Genomic DNA, 23,735 nt, shown 5'->3' with positions numbered 1-23,735 from the left:
TCTTGATGGAAAGAAGACACCAATACTTTAGAGTGCTTTATTGTTAATAAAGTACTGCCACAGACCAGTAGCAGTTTTCCACAGTTGAAAATGTCTGGGGGTTAGTCGTCAGGCTCAGAAAAAGTCAACAGCTGCAACAAGTTATGCAGAAGCTGTTTTTGCCCTAAAAGAAGCAGAGGTTCTGGCATTGGTAGGTGTAACCAATCCCACTCTCCGTCGTTCCCCTCAGCACCTAATGCTCTGTAACAATTCTGAATCCCTATTTTTCCAGGATTTCATTTTTCTAGTTACTTTTGTGTGGAGGCCTGCATTCAGAGACGGGAATAGCTTTCTTCAGGTTCTACAGAGTATGTGATCTCTTCACTTTCTAAAGAAGCTTTTACCTGTCCACCTTAAACTTCCACTCCTCCTCCCGAAAAGTATGTTGATGAAGGATGTTGTCTCTCTCTGGAGCACACTGCTATCTAGTAGGTGCTGCAAGCCCCAATTGTTTGAGGCTATTGCTCGTATTACTTTATTGTCCCAAAGAAGGGAGGAGATTTTTGACTGGTTGGAGTTTGCACTTCCTTAAAGAGCAAAAGTTCAGAATGACAAACCTTTCTCATACTTTTGTGAACCTCTCAGGTCAATGACCGGGTGGTTTTGATGTACTTAAAAGTTTCCAAGTTCCGAGTTATAGGAGAGTTATTGGACTGCATGCTTTCACAATATCACTCCTAGCAAATAATACCAATATCTCAGGTCTGTTGGGGAGTGCCTTCATTACAAAATTGTGGTATTCCCCTTCACTCTTTCTTCCCATCGTAGGGTAGTCACAGTGGTACAGAGTAGCAGTGGCTCATCTGCACAGACAAGAGAACCATCTGCATACTTATCTGGACAGCTAACTTCCGAAAGTGTCTTCAATAGTCCTGACAATTCAGCACCTCAAGTTAATACTCATCCTTTTGTAAGATTTGGGCTTTACTACAAATCAACATCAGACCCCCTTTTCCTTCTCAGGGATTATGGATCTTCAGAGTGATCTTCAACATCTAGCTTTTCCAAGCCTTCTCTCCTGAGGGAGATAGGTTCACATTCAGCAACCTGTGTTGCACTTGACAGTAAATCCGGTTATGCTAGTGAGATCTGTCCTTTGACTGCTAGGCTTGATGTTTTCTTGACTTTTTTTCTGCTACTTCAAGATACCTATTATTGACCCACCTGCAGTAGAAAGTGGGATGGAAGTGGAGCCACTTCTGCAGACTCCTCACAAAGCGGTAATCCTGTGATCTTTACTTGCAGTCCTGACTTTGTGACCGTTCCCAGCTATTTTCTTTTACCATCCATCCCCCCAGATTACAATTGTTGCTGATGCCTCACTCTTCGGTTGTGGATTGTATCGTAGGCATATGTACATAAATATGCTCTGGTTTCAGCAGGAGGGCCTGCAAGTTTTGCTGAACAAGCAAGCACAAGTGTCCATGGCAAAAGAGTAGCAAGAAAATTAAAATACTCCCCACCAAAGCTCTAATGACATCAAGCAGGCAATGAAAGTAAGTCCGACCCTCCCTAAAATAGCCCTTTGTCTCTTCCATTCAACCATCTGTTTTTTTCTCCATTCACTTTTCTACCTTCTCGGTATCCACCATTCACCTGTACATTCTGTCATGCCTTCATTTTCTTCCATCATTCAATCTTCCACCATTCCATCCATCCATTTACAGGTCCGTCATCCATGCATGCATCCATGCATATACCCATCTACCCTTAAATCCATCCTTTTGACTTGACATCCATCAATAAAGCCTTTCATCTTATCAGTTTATCCTTTTAGCCATCCATCCATCCACTCAGATTCCCATTTCCTCTGCTATCTTTTCACCCATCACCATCTCAGATTTTCATTTATTCTGCCACCCGTTCATGTGTCCATCCATCTTTACATTCACGCATTCATCCACCCAGTCATCCATCCTTTCATTCATCCTGCCTTTCTCTCTACCTTCCGGTCTAACCCCTGAAGTTATTAAAATTGACTTATTTACCTAACATAAGAACAGACCTATTCAGACCACAATAGCACATTTTTACAATCAAAGGAGACTCCAGCCTGCAATTGAAACCTCTTAACAGTTTGGAAATTCCTCCCCTGTCTGACGGAAGAGCTGCAGTTGCTGCGACATACTGTTCACTGTACAGCTGCCAATGACACAATATGATTTCAATGAGTTTGACCTTAGCAGTCCTTAAACCCGGTGACGCCCAAAGCATTTCCTTCTTTCTCCATCATCTCAGTTGTTAGTCATGAATACTGAATTGTGCATTACCAAGAAATATAATCTTTTTGAAAAGTAATTGTTTTTAGTATGTATATATGTTTGAGGGATGTGTGGCTGTAGACAAACATGCTTTCCATACTCCTGCCATCTAGTGTTTGGTCCAGATGTGTGCAGGTTGTTTGTCTTTGAAAAGTCTTTTGAGTCGCAAGGTCAAATGGTGACTTCTCCTCTCTGTGTTAGTGCGCATGGGCATTGTCTCCATTATTAGATTGTTTTCTTTCCGCCATTGGGTTCAGATGTGTGTGCCTTTGCTCTGTTATGGTTCACTTTTGGTTCATCTAGCCCATCCTTTTTTCGGTATTGTTTTTCGAATGTGTTTTCCAACTGCAAATCGAACCTCGTCTACATCACTTCATTTCCCTTCGACCACGTCCTTCCTAGGTCCTCGCCCTTCAGGGAATCTTCAGACTCCATCACAACCTTTCATGAATGCCCAACTGGTGAAGAAACGGATGCCTTTTTGTTACTGCCCCCGTTGTCCTGCACTTACCAACACCAGGTCTGCAACCTGTGTTTGTCATCTGAGCACGGGGAAGCAGTTTGCATGCCTGTAAATCCTTCCCCTTGAAAAAGACTCTTCGAGTTTGTCAAGGACATCCTCTAGAAAGGTTGTTTACCATTGACGACACTCCAGATATCTTCAGTGAAGAATACACTGAGGAGGAAGAAAGCCACCCTCAACCATCAGCTGCAGAAAAAGAGGCATTTTCCATTGAGGGCAGTTTTAGGTCCGATCTTCAAGTCAACCTGGAAATGCAGGATGTGACGCTGGCTCAGCAAACTGAGAATATGGTCTCCCCTGCCCTCATACAGCACCCAGATCCGAGCCCTCAGCTCACCACTGCCTTCTGGCTATAGTCTGCACAGAACAGCTGGTTTGGACGTCCGGCCTCTGGCTTTGCACCGAAACCTCCATTGAAGCTTTCGACATTGAGTACTTTGGCTCTGGACCTTCCACCAGCACCTAATCGATCATCGATGCTGAGCCAACCATTGCCTTCAACATCCACCACCTCGATTCTGAGCAGAGCTTCAACGTCAAAGCCGAAATCTAGCTCAGAGTTGAAATCTTCTGAGCCGAGATCTCCAAGTGAAGTTCAGAAACATAGGTCAGGCGAATCTGCCAGTACCCTGATGTTAAAGCAAACATAATCAAATATGTTGCTGCCCCTGGTCTGTCAATGAACTCATCAGCTTGTGCGATTGGGTGTGCATCAGTTTTTGTTACAAAATTGAGGCCCCTGTAATTCATGCAAAACCTCATCTCCTTTTTCTCTCCTTTTGAGTGAGGTTTGGGGCTAAAACTACTGGGTTAACCCAGGGACTCTGAAGGTCCAATGACATCCAAATCCAATTTCTTTTTTACTTCAGCTTGTATGCTGTCCCTGACATGGTCTGACTGCCTGTAAATTATATTTTCGAAAGGCAAGCTGTCACCAGTGTCTACATCATGGGTACACCAATCAGTCCTTCCAGGAGTGAGGGAGAATAACTCATAATACTGGTTGAGGAATTGCCTGCAATCAGCCTGCTGTTGTTCTGTGAGAGTGTCTAACAATACCACTTCATCCACAGAACCATCTTGTGGATGGCTGGAGAGGAGATCAGGGAGAGGTTCACTCTCTTCTTCCTTCACTTCTTGTGACATTCCTGCCCAGTAGAAGTGATTAACCAACCTACTCCAACTTTTGGTTTGGCCCAAATGCCCAGCTAGGGGAATGTCATGGGCTAGAGTGAGGAGAAATTCTCTGAACTAACTATTGAGGGTACTACCACCCTCCCGGTTGCACCATGCTTGAGGTCACTGGCATCATTGAAAAGGAGTCCATCCTCCTAATAAACCCTGTAGGTACCACTAACATTTCCTTTCTCTTCCTGTACAGCTTCCTGCCTCAGGCCTTCAAGAGCAGGACAGGTTCTCTGACTCTGGAGCTGATCTTTCCTGGAGGACCCTAGAGCTCTGGGTGATAAGGCCCTAGCTCTGCAGGCCCAGTTCCCTCCCAGATAGGTGAGTCCTCTTCCTGGGAAGAGGTGTTTTGATTTTGGATCTGATTTGAAGCTGGTTCCCCAGTCTTATTGCCCTTTCACGTCAGACGCTGGTCCACTATTTCAGGATCCAGCTCTCTTTTTTTTTTTTTTTATCTCTGAAGTTTACTCTGTGCTCTAGTCTTGGCATAGCCCCATTCTGGGATCCCAAGCATGGGCTCCATGGGTCTTTAGTTCTACTTCAGCCCAGGGTGAATGCTCTGGGTTATTTCCCATCAGGCAATCTACTGAGATGGTGAGCACATAACCACTTCTTTTTGCCCTACTACTCCCCCCTCGATCAAAGGTTACTATGGCCATGGGATAGAACTTCATCTTATTGTCAGCATTGGTGACAGGATAAGACTTCGCTACCAGGTACTGATTTGAGTGGACCAAGTGCTGAGTTACCATGGTAACACTTGCTCCTGTGTCCCTCAGTGCTTCCACTTTCTCCCCATTAATTAAAGGGTGCTGCCTGTATTTTTGCATATTACTTGGCCAGGCAGCAGAGAATAATTCTACCCCTCCCTCAGTGACTAATGTTAACTACATGGGATTACTGACATGGTCAGGCCACACCTCTGATCCCATCTGGAGAATATCAACTGCATTTACTCCGGGTTGAGTAGAGGCATTCTTTGTTCTCACAGCTAGGATCTCCAGTTTGGTGCCCTATGTTTTTGCAATCCTAGCACCAAGTCTTGTTAGGATCAAAGTTCTTTCCTTTGTACCCACACCTAGACTGTGAGGAGTCTCTGGGCCCACCCTCCTATGCAGGTTTTGTGGACATTGAGAAAACAAATTTGTTTGTTTTGGTGCCCATCTTTCCCCTTGGGGTGCTTTTTGGCCTCTTTCTTTTGGTCTCCCCCACCAGTGGTAGTTTTGGTTACCCTTATTTTGACCCAGTGGTCTGCCTTCCTCTCCAACCCTGGAGGGGAAAGTGTACCTTGGTCTACCAGGTATTGATGTAGTCTCTAGTTGTAACAATTATTCAGCAGATGCTATGAATAGGTTGTACAGCCCATCATAATCTTGTACCTTGTTACCAGCTTACTAACCACCCAGCATTTTTACTGGATAGTACACAAAGTCTACACAAGTTTGGCTCTGGGTTTTTCAAGGCCTCCCTGAACTTTATGCAGTACTTTTCAGTTGTAAATCCAAAGCCCTCAATCAGAGTACCCTTCATGAGGTCATAGGATTTACAATCTGCCTCATTCAGTGTCAGGAGCTTATCTCTGCTCTCTCCTGAGAATAACTTCCCACCAAATGCAGGCTCTTTCTAAGCCAGAAAACCATTTCACTATATAATCTCCTTCTGAAAAGTGAGGGACAGATCCTTTTGGGAGTTTAATATTGAAAGGTTTCTCTTTCAATATTTGGATGTGATCACCAGAGATGGGTGCTAGGCCCAACTCTTTTCTTTGTTTCTCAGTTTCCAACAGCTAGCACTCTAAGGCCAATCTTTTGGTCAGGCAGGCAGGGGGCTCCGTTCCCCCTCTCCCCACCAGCAGCTGCTGCGGCAAACCTTTCACTAAATCACAATAATAAACTAAGTTTATTATTGTTTTTTAGTAAAAGGGGCGGACCACAGGTTGTGACGAGCAATGAGGGAGAGTGCCCAGCACTCCCCCTCAGTGCGCATGTATGTATGGCCGGCCATCACGGGCTGGAGAGAGCAGGCACAGGTTCCCAGTCTGCCTGGTACGCCCTGGTTGAGTGCTCCCAGCCAATTCTGACGCTGCTCTGAGCAGCGTCAGGATTGGCCGCAGGGCAGGATAGGAGCCTGTGCCTACAGCCTGCCTGCATTAGAGGAGCGGCGCGACAGTGACGGCGGCGACGATGAAGGAAGTTTATTTTTTTTAATTAGTTCCACCCTGCCCCCTCGTGTGCCATCCCGCCCCCTGCTAGCACCGCAAGCTGCTACTGAAGCCAGGTATTCCTCTGTTGGTGCACTAGTGCTTTGGGTGGAGGAGCTACCCTCAGTTCCTTTTCCCAGAGGGTGGCCTTCTCTCACAGATACTTCATCATCTAATTCATACGTAGGGTTATCTTTTTCATGCTGGGCCACCAGAATCCTAAGCTTCTGTAAGGAAATGCCTCCTTGGCATGGTTACCCCCTAATGTTTTGCCTTTGCTGATGCTAAGTTATGATTTGAAAGTGTGCTGGGACCCTGCTAACCAGGCCCCAGCACCAGTGTTCTTTCCCTAAACTGTACCTTTGTCTCCACAATTGGCACAACCCTGGCACTCAGGTAAGTCCCTTGTAACTGGTACCCCTGGTACCAAGGTCCCTAATGCCTGGGAAGGTCTCTAAGGGCTGCAGCATGTCTTATTCCACCCTGGGGACCCCTCACTCAGCACATGCACACTGCCTTACAGCTTGTGTGTGCTGGTGGGGAGAAAATGACTACGTCGACATGGCAGTCCCCTCAGAGTGCTATTCCAACCTCACACTGCATATGGCATAGGTAAGTCAACCCTCCAGCAGGTCTTACAGCCCTAAGTCAGGGTGCACTATACCACAGGGGAGGGCATATGTGCATGAGCACTGTGCCCCTACAGTGTCTAAGCAAAACCTTAGACATTGTAAGTGCAGGGTAGCCATAAGAGTATATAGTCTGGGAGTTTGTCAAACACGAACTCCACAGTTCCATAGTGGCTACACTGAAAACTGGGAAGTTTGGTATCAAACCTCTCGGCACAATAAATGCACACTGATGCCAGAGTGCAATTTATTGTAACATACACCTAGAGGGCATCTTAGAGATGCCCCCTGAATACCAATCCGACTTCTAGTGTAGACTGACCAGTTTCTGCCAGCCTGCCACACACCAGACATGTTGCTGGCCACGTGGAGAGAGCGCCTTTGTCACTCTGTGGCCAGGAACAAAGCCTGTACTGGGTGGAGGTGCTTCTCACCTCCCCCTGCAGGAACTGTAACACCTGGAAGTGAGCCTTAAAGGCTCACCCCTTTTGTTACAGCGCCCCAGGGCATCCCAGCTAGTGGAGATGCCCGCCCCTCCGACCACTACCCCCACTTTTGGTGGCAAGGCTGGTGGAGATAATGAGAAAAACAAGGAGGAGTCCCCCACCAGTCAGGATAGCCCTTAAGGTGTCTTCAGCTGAGGTGACCCCTGCCTTTAGAAATCCTCCATCTTGAGTTTGGAGGATTCCCCCAATAGGACCATGGATGTGCCCCCCTCCCCACAGGGAGGAGGCACAAAGAGGGTGTAGCCACCCTCAAGGACAAATAGCCATTGGCTACTGCCCTCAAAGACCTAAACACACCCCTAAATTCAGTATTTAGGGGCTCCCCAGATACCAGGAAATCATATTTCTGCAACCTGAATAAACAAGAAGGACTGCTGACTTACAAGCCTGCAGAGAAGGAGGAAGACGACAACTGCTTTGGCCCCAGCCCTACCGGCCTGTCTCAAACTTCGAAAACCTGCTCCAGCGACGCATCTGACAGGGACCAGTGACCTCTAAAGCCTCATAGGACTGCCCTGGACTAAAGGACCAAGAAACTCCCCTGAACAGCGGCCCTGTTCAAAACCAGCTGCTACTTTGCAACAAAGAAGCAACTTCCAAAGACTGCACGTTTCCTGCCGGAGGCGTGAGACTTCACACACTGCACCTAATGCCCCAGGCTCAAGATCCAGAGTACAGACACCTCAGGGAGGACTCCCCAGCGACTGCAAGCCCGTGAGTAACCAGAGACGACCCCCCTGAGCTTCCACAGCGACGCCTGCAGAGAGAATCTAGAGGCTCCCCCCGACTGCGACTGCCTGTAACAGGGGACCCAATGCCTGGAACCAACACTACACCCGCAGCCCCTAGGCCCTGAAGGAACCGAACCTCAGCGCAGGAGTGACCCCCAGGCGACCCTCTGCCTTGCCCAGGTAGTGGCTGTACCGAGAAGCCCCCCGTGCCTGCCTGCACAGCTAGAGTGATCCCCAGGTCCTTCCATTGAAACCTATACAAAACCCGACGCCTGCTTTGCACACTGCACCTGGCCGCTCCTGTGCCGCTGAGGGAGTGTTTTGTGTGCCTACTTGTGTCCCCCACAGTGTTCTACAAAACCCCCCTGGTCTGCCCCCCGAGGACGCAGGTACTTACCTGCTGCCAGACTGGAACCGGAGCACCCCTGTTCTCCATAGGCCCCTATGTGTTTTGGGGACCTCTTTGACTTCTGCACCCAGCCGGCCCTGAGCTGCTGGTGTGGCAACTTTGGGGTTGCCTTGAACCCCCATCGGTGGGCTGCCTATGCCCCATGACTGAACCTTGTAAGTGTTTTACTTACCTCCTAATCTAACCTTTACTTACCTCCCCCAGGAACTGTTGATTTTTGCAGTGTCCACTTTGAAAATAGTTTATTGCCATTTTTACAAAGACTGTATATGATATTGCTTTTATTCAAAGTAAAATAAACTAAGAAAATATATTTTTCAATATAAAAACCTATTGGCCTGGAGTAAGTCTTTGAGTGTGTGTTTCTCATTTATTGCCTGTGTGTGTACAACAAATGCTTAACACTACCCTCTGATAAGCCTACTGCTCGACCACACTAACACAAAATAGAGCATTAGAATTATCTAATTTTGCCACTATCTTACCTCTAAAGGGAACCCTTGGACTCTGTGCACACTATTTCTTACTTTGAAATAGTATATACAGAGCCATCTTCCTACAGCTTCTCTGCAGTGGTGCTTTTTCCACTACAAATTTGGTACAGTCTTCAGAGCCTCCTTAACTGGTCATAACTATATGCCTGTGAAGTGTCCAGGTCGAGCTCCTGGCTCTGGCTTTCTGCCTCAGACATGTGTTTAATTTACTAAAGCTGGGACCTTTTTATAAATTTAGGACCCCTTTTTAGATAAGGCCAACTAAAGTAGGGACTCATAAACTTGTGCCATTTTGTAGGGACCTACCAGCGCCCTAACAATTATTTAAAAAATGTGTAAAAAAATTCTAGCCAATTGAGAAACAAAAACTGTTGGGCTAAAGGCAATTTAGAGAGTTATTTATGTCCTCACAAAATTGACAAAGTGGTATTAACAAATTCAAAGTCTTTATCCCACCGCTGATACACCAAATGTAGGAGGCTGGCCCTCTATGTAGTGTGCAAAACTAGGCATCCTGTGCAAGGGGTCAGGGCAACCACATGTTGGTTTACAGAGGTAGAAACTAAACCACCTAATGCTCTAATTTTTATGGTTGCTAGGTGGAACAGTTAGGCTAATCTAGAACTGCAAAGCATTTGTTGTGCTCCCAGTATCAATAAATGAGACCACACACTAAAAAGAATAACTTGAGACCAATTTTACAAAAATGCTTCCAATGTTTATAAAAAAATTTAAGAAAAATCTGGGAAGTACTTTTTAAGTTGTGTCATTTTTAAAGTTTTATTAAAAATAGTCTCTTTGTGCGTAATTATTCACCGTAGGAATCAATGGAGAAAATACTTAAAAATGTATATAAAATCAGGCAATGCATTTACCAAAATCTCCTTTGGAAGGTATGTGGAAGTCGTCGGTGGTCACTATGGATCAGCTGGAGAAGTTTAAGCACCTCCCGGTTTTGGCGGGAACAGCTGCAGAAAGACCTTGGAGCTGGTGCCAGGCCACTACGGGGGATGACTTTGAAAAGCACTGCACAGATGGACTTAAAGGTAAGTTGGGTGGGTTCCCTTGGAGTGTTGAGGTCGCAAGGGGTGGGGGTACCCTTAGGGCACAGTTGGATCTTCGGTGCAGGGCATAGGGCGACCCATTGCAGAGCAAATCAGTGAGCCAGGAGCTGTGCACAAAGATGCTCTTGGAAGCAGGAGGTAGATCACTTTAAGGGTTGCTTGCAAGTCAGCAGGGTCTCTCTGATGGGGGGTCTGGGTGATTCCTGAAGTCTTTCGACTGGGGCTTCCTCCTGGTCTTTTTTCAGTCCAGAATGGACTGTCCTTCTGGGTGTCCGATGTGAGGTGACCATTAACTTGGGCTATTGCGAGGTCTGGCCTCAGGAGGGCGCAGTGCCACCAAATTTGGCACACTGGCGAGGTTTGTCCTCTTGGTCTGACTGGCAAAGGTTGGTCCGGTTGCAGCATTCGGTTCCTTGGTCAGCAGCCTGTCAGTGAAGTGGCCATACCTCACTGGCACCTAATGGATTCTGTTTTCAAAAGTTGAATCCATAAAGGCTAACAACTTTGTGAAAAGGTGACCAGCCTGGTGGAGAAGTACAGCATGTGATAACCCATAAAAGTGAAGTGATTCACACAATATTCTAAAGGAACACAGCACCTACAGGGTTGGCTGCTAAATAGTCCTTCATTCTCACCCCAGATAATATGCTCCTACAAAGCAACACACGATCTCGGGTCATCTGGCGATACTTTGGTGGAATGTTACCTGCATGTTAGAAAAAATCAGGTGGGGTATGATACCTCAAAAGGCCTCTAAGACTGATGCAGATATCTTACTACAACAGGAGGTACACCTCCTGGGCATTATGGGGGTTATTACAACTTTGGAGGAGGTGTTAATCCGTCCCAAAAGTGACGGTAAAGTGACGGATATACCACCAGCCCTATTACGAGTCCATTATATCCTATGGAACTCGTAATACGGCTGGTGGTATATCCGTCACATTTGGGACGGATTAACACCTCCTCCAAAGTTGTAATAACCCCCTATCTACCCTTTTCTGGCATGAAGGGACTACACCCAGATTTTACCATTCATGTTTCCACAGGGGCTGTGGAGGTGTAGCCATCTTGATTCAGAGGCTCATGACTTTGGTGGTCTCCAGGGTGTGGCATGATAGCCTAGGCAGACATGTGGCGATGACGGGAACCTTGCAGACTTCCAGTCTCTCTGATTTTGGCTTTTGCCCCTCTGTCCGTCACATCTGTATTCCTGAAAAAATTGGGAGACCTCATACGTGAACTTCCGGCAGCTCCTTGGCTGCTGAGAGGCCACCTTAACAGAGTATGCAACCCGGGTCTGGATCTCTCTCTGCCTCTGTGGATAGGGGACTCGTTCCCTCTCTTCTTGGGGCCTCCATCCATAACGTTCCTGATAGACATATGAAGGGCGTACCATGCGGGAGAGAGGGGATGTACCTTCTGCTCCAGGACCCACCGGTCTTTTTCCAGGCTGAACTACTGTCTCATGCCGGAATGAGAGGGGCACTGAGTCTTGGGTACTAGGCTGTTGGCATAGGACTCTCTGATAATTCAGCGGTGGGGGTGGATCTGGCCTGGGGTCCACCCTGGTTGGCGGCAGGCAGGCACCTGGGCCAGTGGTGCTTTTAGGATGAGGAAATAAGGACATGTGCAGCGAGAATGAAACTTTTTCTTACTGATAATGCAGGTTCAGTAAACTCCCGGGGTGTACTGTGGAAGGTCAGGAAAGCTACAATAGGAGGTGTCATTATCAGCTACTTCAAAGGCTAGAAAGACCATGCCTGGCAGAAAATTAAGGATCTTGGAGAGTGAATACTTGCTCTTGAGCTAAACCTTATTTTAGCTGTGTACTCCTCGGACATCTAGCGCTCCGGTGGTGTACTTGACAGCTGGGGACGGCTCGATGGGCACCGGCAGTGAACCGATTGCACGCTCTTTTGTATCCTATTATTGAGAGCTCTATAGCTTGGACCCCTTTGTGCCTCCGGGACGATATGCCCCAATTTGTGCAAGACCTCCTAGTGGCGCGGTTGACCTCAGCAGAACAGGAAGCGCTGGAGGTAGACGTCTCTTGTGACGAGCTTCAGGCAGCCCTGGCATTGTAGCAAGCTGGCAACACGTCAGGCCCCATTGGTTTCCCAGCCGAGTTTTGGAGCGTGGGTTGGCCTCAGAAGAGCTCCTTGTTACTAGAGGCCTTTGGGTAGTGGAGTGAGGGGAGATGGCAGTGGACCTTAGAGCGGCAGAAATTGTGGTGATAATAAAGCCTGGCACAGAGGGCACACGTTGTGAGGACTATAGGCAGATCTCCCTGTTAAACTTGGGGATAAAAATCTGGGTGAAGATGTTGGCCACACAACTGCCAGGGATCATATTCCAGGTGGTCGGCCCACATCCGTCCAGGTTTATGCCTATCCACGCAACTAGATATAATCTGAGACAGGTGCACAATGCCAATGCATTAAGCAACGGCTGCCCAGGCCACAGGGCTCTGCTCTTCATTGACTTCAAGTAGGCTTTTGATTCTGCAGATTGGGAGTACCTGTACACCTTGTTGTCCTACTTAGGTTTTGGGCCGAAATTTGTAAGCTATGTGCGCCTTCTCTACACCAACCTAGGGCCATGGTGCATGTGGGCAGCTCAACTTCCGACCGGTTTCAAATTAAGAGGAGCACCTGCCAAGTCTCTCCCCCTTGATGTTCGCTCTGGCGATGGCGCCTTTGGCAGCATAGGGCAGCATGGACTTGTTATCTAGAGGCTTCCAGTGGTCCTCCGAAGTGAGTGATAGAATCTCACTTTACACTGATGATGTTCTAACGTTTCTGGGGGACCCAGAGTCATCAGCCCTCTAGCCTTCCAGATCCTGAACATATTGGGATCCTACTCGGGACTACATATGAACACTGCCAAATTGTCTTATCTACCCAATTCCTTCTTGCCCAACAGACATACTGTGAGCGTCCAGGATTCTGGTTCTCCCCTAGGGATTCAAATATTGGGGGTATATATCACTGATAATAAGTCAGGGACTTATGTCCATAATCTTCGGCCTTTATTGGAGTGTCTTGAGAGAAGCTTGTGGTTCTGGTCTGCATAGCCCTGGGAAATGTTATCAAGTGGTCTTCGAGGGAAGGATAGCTACCCCAGACATACTTTTATACTACAGGGCGGTGCAGCTCTGCGTCATAAATGAATGGTGGTTCGAAGGCTTTAATGACCCAGCATAAACATCGGAGGGTTTGGTGATGGGTATATGCAATCTTCTGCATTTACTCTATGGTGGGTCTATTCCGGAGAGCCTCCCATCTGCCATGAAGGTGATGAGACTGGAGGTTTGGAGCACAATCATGCATTCCATAGGGTGGGCTGGCAAGTTGACATTGGAGTCACTACTGTGGTGGGGACCAGATTCCTGCAGGTCGTTGCCCTCCGGGTCTTTGCGGCCTGGGACATAATAAGGATAACTGTATTTGGAGGTATGATACACAATGGGATGCTGAAATCCTTTCAGAATCTACAGGGAGAATACATGCACCGCACACAGTTCTTTCGCTCCCTTCAGCTCAGACATGCACTCCTTCTGATTACACATGCTGCAGAGATTATTCCTGAGCATTCCCCTGTGGAAGTAAAAATTCTGCTCACACACATCAAAGGTGACAAACTGTCTGAGATTTATAAAATGCATTTACGTAACATGCCAAAACCAATGGCAGCAGTGAGGGAAGCTTGAGAGGGGGAACTGGGACTCATGGATGACGAGTACTGGAGGAAGGCGGTGATATCATCCCAATTCAGATTACTACAACTCCGATTCCTACATCGCGTTTATCTTACTAGGTCACAGTTACATCGCCTGGGCTTAATTGATGCTGTGAGCAGTCTGCGGTGTGGGGACCACCAATTGGACCTACGGCATACATTCTGGCACCGCCCCATGATTTCTCACTTCTGGAATGGGTTTCTGGGGCATCTGGAGGGAGTGTTGGGTTTGAATATCCCTAAGGACCTTAAACTCCTACTCCTGCTGATCACTACTGATCTGTGGGGCAATAAATACTAAAGGGCACTGTCCCGGCTAGGCTTAATAGTGGCTAAAAGGTATCTCAAATGCATCTGGAAGGAGGCAGAGGCTCGCATTATTGAGACATGGGCTAAAGGCATGAACTGTTGCATGGGACTGGAGTACCTGTGGTACTGTGCAAGGTTTTGCCTCCAGAAGCACTACAAAGTCTGGAAGGAATGGGCTGGATATAGGGGTATACATTTGGAACCTCACTCGGCCAGACCATGGTCTACCCTTGGAGATCTATGATCACATAGACTCGACGCAAGTGGTTCCCTTCCACAGTGAAAGACCTGTGCCTATTTGCTCTGGAGCTATCCTGTGTTACTTGAATGTAATTTGGTCTAGTTTTTATGTCATTAACATTGCTGTCTCTTACACCTGGTGCTGCCTGATGTATGCCAATGTTGAGAGCTGTGTGATAAAATCAATATCAAATCTCCCCCACCCCCCCAAAAAAAAACGTCTGGAAGGTGGCTTTTGAAATTGGGAGTGCTGGACAAAGAGAAGGTTCCAGAAAAGATTACTTTCAGGCCTTCCTTTCAACCACCCGTTCTTGTTCTTGGGGATTAAAGCATTAAAACCGTTTTGCCTGTCTGTGTTGCCAAGAAGAATCAACTGTGATTGATTGGTTACATCAAGAAGTATTGCGTGGACAAACATTTTCCATGACCCCATACCCAACCATCCCCAGCAATACCAGAGTGCACCCAGATTAGCCCATTTTGCCCTTTCCCTATTCAAGATCTATCCCAAGAAGAGATCAGCTAAATTGAGATTTTACACCGAGAGAGGAAAGTGGCAGACTGCAGCATTATCACAGAATCCTTACCTGCTGGCAGTGATCCCTGCGCCTTCTCTATCACCGCAAGTGGAACCTGCACTTGACGGGTTTCAATTCCATTCCAGGCAGGATCCTACACCCACCGTAGTCTTACATTTGGTTCATAGGCACAGCACACCTTTTGCTGATTACTTTTCTGATCACTATTATGAGGACTTGGCATGGTGCATTGGTGCTGTGATGCTGAGCATCTACCAACATTTCCTGTTTTGCAAGACATGCTGCCTCACTCATCCTTTCATTGTGTGGCTAGGAGCCATCATGTACTACCTATTGGATTCTTATAGAATAAAGTTTGACGTCATATTGTGGGGACAAAGAAATGGTTCAAGTACCACATGTGCTGCACATTTCTCTAGACGATATTGTCACACCAGATGCATTTGCCATCTCGTAGGATATGATCGCAATAATGCAGTTCTTGGCTGCCCTCAGCTTGTGTCACTTGCCAACTAAGATCCACTATTACGGCCACCATTACATCCATCCATCTAGAGGCCAAAGTGAATTCTGTAATTTCACACAGTGTATTACATCATATGCCCCAAAGCTTTTTGAAAAACATTTATGTACTTTGATACTGATCTTAGCCACGATTTGATTGCTTACTTTTATTGGACGAATCTGCCACCATTATTGGTGACATGCCAAAAAGCTATAAACTACCTTAATTTCTTGAGTTTTTTGTAAGATACGTTTACACATACAATGCTACCATTCCAGTGAAAACGTTTAGGGAATTCAAATAGGGCAGTTTACAGGTTCTGACACACTGTAGCTGATTCACAAACATAATTACATGAAGGAATACTATTTCTCATACTCAGAAATGCCTTTGTGAATTACCCTAAATGTGTAACTCCCTACTAGTAAAAGGACAAAGAGGGTGGAGTGTTTGTATTTTTAGAAATTGTGTATGCATATTCCCGTAGTATTCCAAATTTAGGTGTTTTCGGCCAATTCACAAAGGCATTTAATAGTATCCAAAGTAGTGCTACAGGAGTGCTACTTAACTTACACATAAATGATTTTAGGAATCAACCACTTTTTTTCCACGTCTTCACACCTGAGAGGTAATTTTCCATGACAGCGCTACTCAAGAAATACTGTGTCTGAAATGTGCCATTCTTTCTTATTTTTGTCTTTTGATAAACATATTTTGATTGTGAGTTACTGTTCTGTCAATGAAACAATTACAGCCCAAGGAAACTCCAGCCTGCCCAGCACATGGTTCATGTATACACAGTGCATCTTGGAAACACAGTAAAATAGGTTGCATCACAGGAATAGTACATTCACATCCACAGTTACAGTAGTTCGGCAACCAGTCCTTCAACATCAAACAATTTGTTCCAAATCTTTCCATGTTTTTTGGGATAACCCTGTGTCTCATACACCGGCTTCTCTATCTGGACACACCAATCGACACCCTCGCTTCCACGCTGATAGTGTTTGTGGTCCGGGTGCCTTCCAGTGTGCCAATATTTCCCTTTTAGCCACCATCAGGGCAGTGCCAAGCAGTATCTAGTCTGCTTGAGAGCCCCCAACCCCCTCATTCACCCCCACTAGAACTACAAGTGTGTAGAGGTCCAGTGCAAGACCCAATACCATGGAGAGCTCGGCCAAGACCTTCCTCCATTAGCGTGTTATTACAGTCCATGACCAAACCATATGGAAGAAATCATCCAATGTGTGGGAGCAGGGGTTACACACTGGACTGGCCAGAAGGCCAGCCCGATGTAGTCTGACAGGAATAAAGTAAGTGCAATGTAAATGGCATACCTGGCAGAGATCGTGAGGACTCTAGGCTCCATCAACACATCCTGCCAGTCCTCATCCTCCAAAGGTCCAATCCAAGTTTCCCAACGGGTCCTAAGGAAGTGTAGAGTCTTGGGGGCGTTTATGATCAGGGAGCGGTATATCTCAGAGCCCCCATCATCACCTTAGAATCCATGGGACTGAACTCCGGGACGGAAGTAGCAGGGGGGATGTGTACCCTCAGTGCATGACTCAGTAGCAAGAGTTTGTGAAATTGTGTTTTGGATAGCGCATATGTCTGTTGGAGTTCCTAGAAAGATGCCATGTGTGTGCCTGTACACACATCGCCTAAGAGTGTGATGCCTGTGGCGCCCCACCGGGTAAATCCTTCAATGCTGCCTCCTCCCTCAGCCACGTACCATGCCACGGGGGGTATGTTGAGTGCTTTTCTGCCACTATCCCGTATGTTGCTGTACGGCTCTCCACCCACAAAACACCACCTTAGTTAACTCTGGGATAGCAGCTCAATAATACGAAGGAAGCCCAATGAGGTAAGTTCCTGCCGGTAAGTTGGGTCCGACCATCCTCCAGTGAGCCAATCATTGATAACCAAGACCTGGGATGCTAAGTAGTATAAATATAAGTTGATCATATCCAGTCCCCGTCATACGGTGCGAGTTGACAGGTGCGCAGGGCCAGGCGAGTTCTGTTGTTTCATTTCTCTAAAATGTTGGCAAAAGATACTTATGGAAACATTTTGGAAACAATACAAAAAAGGAGGTAATACCATTATTTTATATAATGCAATTCTTCACATGACATTCAGAGGTAATGATGGTCACTTTTTGAGATCTGCTTTGACCTTGCAGGCAATCGGAGTAATGTTGAGGGACCAGGTTAGGTTTGGGTTGTGAGTTACATGAATACCTAGATACCGAAAGCCGAGGCTTCGAATTGGAATATTTGTTTGCCAATCCGCGCTGTCTTGCGAGCATGTCAGGGGCATTAGAAGTGTCGTAGCTGGGTTAACAGTAAAGCCAGAGGCCTCTGCGAATAGTCACAGGAGGTAAAGACAGTGCAGTCCACTGTCTGCCGGTTCTGAGAGGTATAATAGCACATAATCGGTGCAAATTACAATGCAGCCCAATCCTATCCTGTAACCCGGGCATCCCAGGGTATGAGCTGTGCAAGATGCTCTATGGCCAGTGCGAACAGGAGAGGGGGAACAGATGGCAACCCTATGAGGTGCCACGGCGGATGGGAAATCCTTCGTCAGAGTGTGATAATGTCTGCGTAAAAGAGAATTATTCCTTAAAATTACTTACTTTTAAACATTTAGGATTAAATAATATTGGTAAATGTATTTGTCACTCGGACCTTCACAAGTTGAATGAGGTAAACCTTTTATGAGCACTCTACGTTTATTACATTTAATGAGGAGGTATGTAGGGCACATGCAGGAGTGTAAAGTCTGATCTGGTTTTCGATAATTCGTGGGAGATCCCCCGTGGACTGTTTTAAAGACAATACAGCAAATTTTTTACAGGATACGATGTTCGATTAGGAGCTATTGAGATTCTGTAACAATGGGATAATATGACATCTTCTAGGCTGTTTAAGTATCAACTGAGCTGCCCAGTTCTGAACTATCCGAAGTCTGTCACTGAAAAAGTGCGGCTTGTGAATGGAAACTAGTGATCTTTTTCATCTTCCCGAGGATTGCGTGGCTAGCTGAGACTACTGACCCTATTTGAAATTTCATAGACAGATCACTGTCAATGATGATATCTAAACTTTTGTTTGTCTTTTAGGAGTTGGGGCCACACCCCTAACTTGGGCCAGTAATGAAGAACCCAAAAATCAGTTTTGTTGTTCAAAATCACAATTTCGATTTTCTCTATTAATTTCTATTCCTATATATATATATATATATATATATATGTTCGATGGCACGTGTAGCTGCAGATACACATGCTGTGCATTATCCTGCCATCTAGTGCTGGGCTCGGAGTGTTACAAGTTGTTTTTATTCAAAGAAGTCTTTTCGATTCACGAGACCGAGGGACTCCTCCCTTTCGGCTCCATTGGGCATGGGTGTCGACTCCATCTTAGATTGTTTTTTTCCCGCCATCGGGTTTGGACGTGTTCCTCTTCACTCCGTGTTTCGGTTCGGAAAAGTTAGTTTACAATCGGAAAATTGGACGGTATTGTTTGCGCTCGGTATCAGGTTAGTGATAGCACATCGACACCGAAGAAAAGAAGAGCTCCGGCAGCCCTTCGGGGCTTCCACTCCTCGGCGGGGCCTGGTCGACCCGACCGCGTGCATCTTCAAGGCTCATGGAACGGACCGCATTCCGCTTCTGCCCCAAATGCCACGCTAAGTATCCTTATACAGACCAACATTTGGTCTGTAATTTGTGTTTGTCCCCCGAACACAAAGAGGATACGTGCGAGGCCTGTCGGGCATTTCGGTCGAAGAAGACGCTGCAGGACCGGAGAGCTCGAAGACTTCAAATGGCGTCGACACCGGCCCGGGCACAACGACGTCGAAGAAGAGGAGACATTCTCCATTCCAGATTCGGACTCGGATGAGCCCGAGAGTGAGCAGCCGATGAGGCAACAAACCGTGAGTAAACCAGCCCCGACAAAAGCTCACTCGAAAATCATGAAGGCCCAGGGGACGCCACCGCCGACAGGGCCATGGCTTTACCCGAAAGCACAGTGGCCAAGCATCGGCACCGAAAAAGGCCTCACAGCAGCCGAAGACATCCGACTCCGGTCGAGATACCGGCACTGAATATACTCGGCACCGAGATACCGGCTCCGACCAGATCCAGCACCGAGAAATCGGCACCCCGAAATCCAAAAAGGTTTCTTCGGAGGCGAAAAAGACTGCTGAAAATGTTTCGGTGCCGAAACACCCAGCCTCGGAGCCGAAACAAAGCTCCTATACGGACGAACAGGGCCTTTCCTCACAACTACAAAGCCACAGGTTTGAACAAGAACTGGGGATGGGAGAGCCAGACCATACCCAGAGGAGGCTCCATATACAGAAAAACAACGGGAAAATAAGTACACTTCCCTCAATTAAGATGAAGCGGAAGCTCGCATTCCATGAGGCGGAAATGCAGCCGAAAGCAAAAGTGGCTAAAGAAAAAACACCACCACAGTTTTCTCCACAGCCATCGCCACTGCCCTCACCACATCTGTCCCCAATAGCAACACCCCAAATGGTGCAGTCACCAACGCACACAGGGATGAGCCAAGATGACCCAGATGCATGGGATCTGTACGATGCACCAGTCTCTGATAATAGTCCGGATTGCTACCCGACAAGGCCATCACCACCCGAAGACAGTACTGCTTACATGCAGGTGGTTTCTAGGGCAGCTACTTTTCATAACGTAGCATTGCATTCAGAACCTATAGAAGATGACTTCTTATTCAATACCCTGTCATCAACACACAAGCAATATCAAAGTTTGCCAATGTTACCAGGCATGTTAAAACACGCCAAACAGGTGTTTCAAGACCCAGTCAAGAGCAGGGCCATCACACCTAGGGTGGAAAAGAAATATAAACCTCCCCCTACGGACCCTGTGTACATTACGCAACAGCTGACTCCTGATTCAGTGGTAGTGGGAGCAGCCCGGAAAAGGGCAAACTCACAAACTTCTGGGGACGCACCACCACCCGACAAAGAAAGTCGGAAATTCGATGCTGCAGGCAAAAGGGTGGCAGCACAGGCAGCCAATCAATGGCGAATTGCCAATTCGCAGGCTCTATTGGCAAGATACGACAGGGCACATTGGGACGAAATGCAACATTTAATTGAACACCTTCCAAAAGAGTTCCAGAAGCGTGCCCAACAGGTTGTAGAGGAGGGCCAAACGATCTCCAACAATCAAATAAGGTCGGCTATGGACTCAGCAGACACAGCCAGCCAGAACAGTAAACACGGCGGTCACCATTCGGAGACACGCGTGGCTACCTACCTCCGGATTTAAGCCAGACATACAGCAGGCTGTGCTGAATATGCCTTTCAACGGACAACAATTGTTTGGGCCGGAGGTGGATACAGCAATAGACAAACTTAAGAAAGACACTGACACGGCCAAAGCCATGGGCGCTCTACTCCACACAGAGCAGAGGCACTTTTAGGAAGCCACACTTTAGAGGGGGGTTTCGGGCCCAAACCACAGAGCCTTCTACCTCACAGGCCAGACCCACATATCAGGGCCAATACCAAAGAGGAGGCTTTCGGGGACAATATAGGGGTGGACAGTTCCCTAAAACAAGAGGGAAATTCCAAAGCCCAAAAACCCCACAAACTAAACAGTGACTCCAACGTCACAAACCCCCAACACACAACACCAGTGGGGGGGAGACTCACAGCTTATTACAAAAATTGGAAACACATAACTACGGACTCGTGGGTCCTAGCCATTATCCAACATGGTTATTGCATAGAATTCCTACAAATACCACCAAATGTGCCTCCAAGAGCACACAACATTTCCAAACAGCACTAAGATCTGTTACAACTGGAAGTCCAAGCGTTGTTACAAAAAGAAGCAATAGAACTAGTACCCAACCATCAAAAAGGAACAGGTGTTTACTCCCTGTATTTCCTAATTCCAAAAAAGGACAAAACACTTAGACCCATATTAGACCTCAGAACACTAAATCTTTACATCAAATCAGATCACTTTCACATGGTGACACTTCAAGACGTGATTCCCTTGCTCAAACAGGACTACATGGCAACATTAGATCTCAAGGATGCTTACTTCCACATACCCATACATCCTTCCCACAGGAAATATTTAAGGTTTGTAATCCAAGGCGTGCATTACCAATTCAAAGTGTTACCGTTCAGGATAACAACAGCACCAAGAGTATTCACAAAATGCCTTGCGGTAGTAGCTGCTCATATCAGGAGGCAGCACATGCACGTATTCCCTTACTTAGACGATTGGTTAATAAAAACCAACACTCAGCAACAGTGTCTTCAACACACAAAATACGTCATAGAAAGCCTTCACAAGCTAGGGTTCTCTATAAACTACAAAAAAATCACATCTACAACCGTGTCAAATACAACAATACTTAGGAGCAACAATCAACACACAAAAAGGGATTGCCACTCCAAGTCCACAAAGGGTACAAGCATTCCAAAATGTAATACAAAACATGCACCCAAACCAACACTATCAAGTGAGGTTTGTGATGAAACTTCTAGGCATGATGTCTTCATGCATAGCGATTGTCCCAAACACAAGACTACACATGCGGCCCTTACAACAGTGCCTAGCAACACAATGGACACAAGCACAGGGTCAACTTCAAGATCTAGTGTTGATAGACCGCCAAACACACTCCTCGCTTCAATGGTGGAATCCCATAAATTTAAACCAAGGGCGGCCATTCCAAGACCTTGTGCCTCAATACGTGATCACAACAGATGCTTCCATGGTAGGGTGGGGAGCACACCTCAACCAGCACAGCATACAGGGACAATGGGACGCTCAACAAAGCCAACTTCATATAAATCATCTGGAACTACTAGCAGTATTTCTAGCATTGAAAGCATTTCAATCGCTAATAGCCCACAAACACATTCTTGTCAAAACAGACAACATGACGACAATGTATTACCTAAACAAACAGGGAGGGACACACTCATCACAGCTGTGTCTCTTAGCACAAAAGATTCGGCATTGGGCGATTCACAATCGCATTCGCCTAATAGCACAGCACATCCCAGGAATTCAAAACCAGTTAGCCGACAATCTCAGTCGAGATCACCAACAAACCCACGAATGGGAAATTCATCCCCAGATACTACAAACTTACTTTCAAAGCTGGGGAACACCACGAATAGACCTATTCGCAACAAAAGAAAACGCAAAATGCCAAAACTTCGTGTCCAGGTATCCACACCCTCACTCCAAGGGCAATGCTTTATGGATGAGTTGGTCAGGGATATTTGCTTACACTTTTCCCCCTCTCCCACTCCTTCCGTATCTAGTAAACAAATTGAGTCAAAACAAACTCAAACTAATACTAATAGCACCAACGTCGGCTCGCCAGCCATGGTGCACAACACTACTAGATCGGTCAGTAGTACCTCATATCAAACTACCAAACAGACCAGATCTGTTAACTCAACACAAACAACAGGTCAGACACCCAAATCCAGCATCGCTCAATCTGGCAATCTGTCTCCTGCAATCTTAGAAATTGGACATTTAGACCTTACACAAGAATGTATGGAGGTCATTAAACAAGCAAGAAAGCCTACTACAAGACATTGTTACGCAAATAAATGGAAAAGATTTGTTTATTACTGCCATAATAATCAAATCGAACCACTACATGCATCCGCAAAAAACATTGTAAGCTACTTATTTCACTTACAAAAATAAAATCTAGCTTTTTCATCCATTAAAATACATCTCACAGCAATATCTGCCTATCTGCAGATTACACATTCAAAATCACTCTTTAGAATCCCAGTCATCAAAGCATTTATGGAGGGTCTAAAGAGAATCATACCCCCAAGAACACCACCAGTTCCCTCATGGAACCTCAATATTGTATTAACACGACTCATGGGTCCACCATTTGAACCCATGCACTCTTGTGAAATGCAATACTTAACCTGGAAAGTAGCCTTCCTAATACCTATCACATCTCTTAGAAGAGTAAGTGAAATACAAGCATTCACTATACAAGAACCCTTTATACAAATACACAAACATAAAGTGGTTCTACGCACAAATCCCAAATTTTTACCAAAAGTTATATCACCGTTCCACCTAAACCAAACAGTGGAATTCCCAGTGTTTTTTCCACAACCAGACTCAGTAGCCGAAAGAGCCTTACATACCTTAGACATCAAAAGAGCACTAATGTATTGCGTTGATAGAACAAAAATATTTCGCAAGACAAAACAATTGTTTGTAGCCTTCCAAAAACCTCATGCAGGAAATTCAATATCCAAACAAGGCATTGCCAGATGGATAGTGAAATGTATTCAAACCT

At 46.3% G+C, this 23,735-nt stretch overlaps 1 protein-coding gene across 1 annotated transcript in view; it reads left to right on the top strand.

Moving 5' to 3' along the window:
- ATG2A (autophagy related 2A) overlaps positions 1-23,735 on the top strand; it is a 2,189,461-nt gene that overhangs the window by 1,221,843 nt on the left and 943,883 nt on the right. The window lies entirely within an intron of this gene.

The sequence above is a fragment of the Pleurodeles waltl genome, chromosome 9, assembly GCF_031143425.1.
Source record: "Pleurodeles waltl isolate 20211129_DDA chromosome 9, aPleWal1.hap1.20221129, whole genome shotgun sequence".
Taxonomy (NCBI): domain Eukaryota; kingdom Metazoa; phylum Chordata; class Amphibia; order Caudata; family Salamandridae; genus Pleurodeles; species Pleurodeles waltl.
Note: the sequence above shows the minus strand (reverse complement) of the source record. Positions and strands in the feature narration are given on the sequence as shown.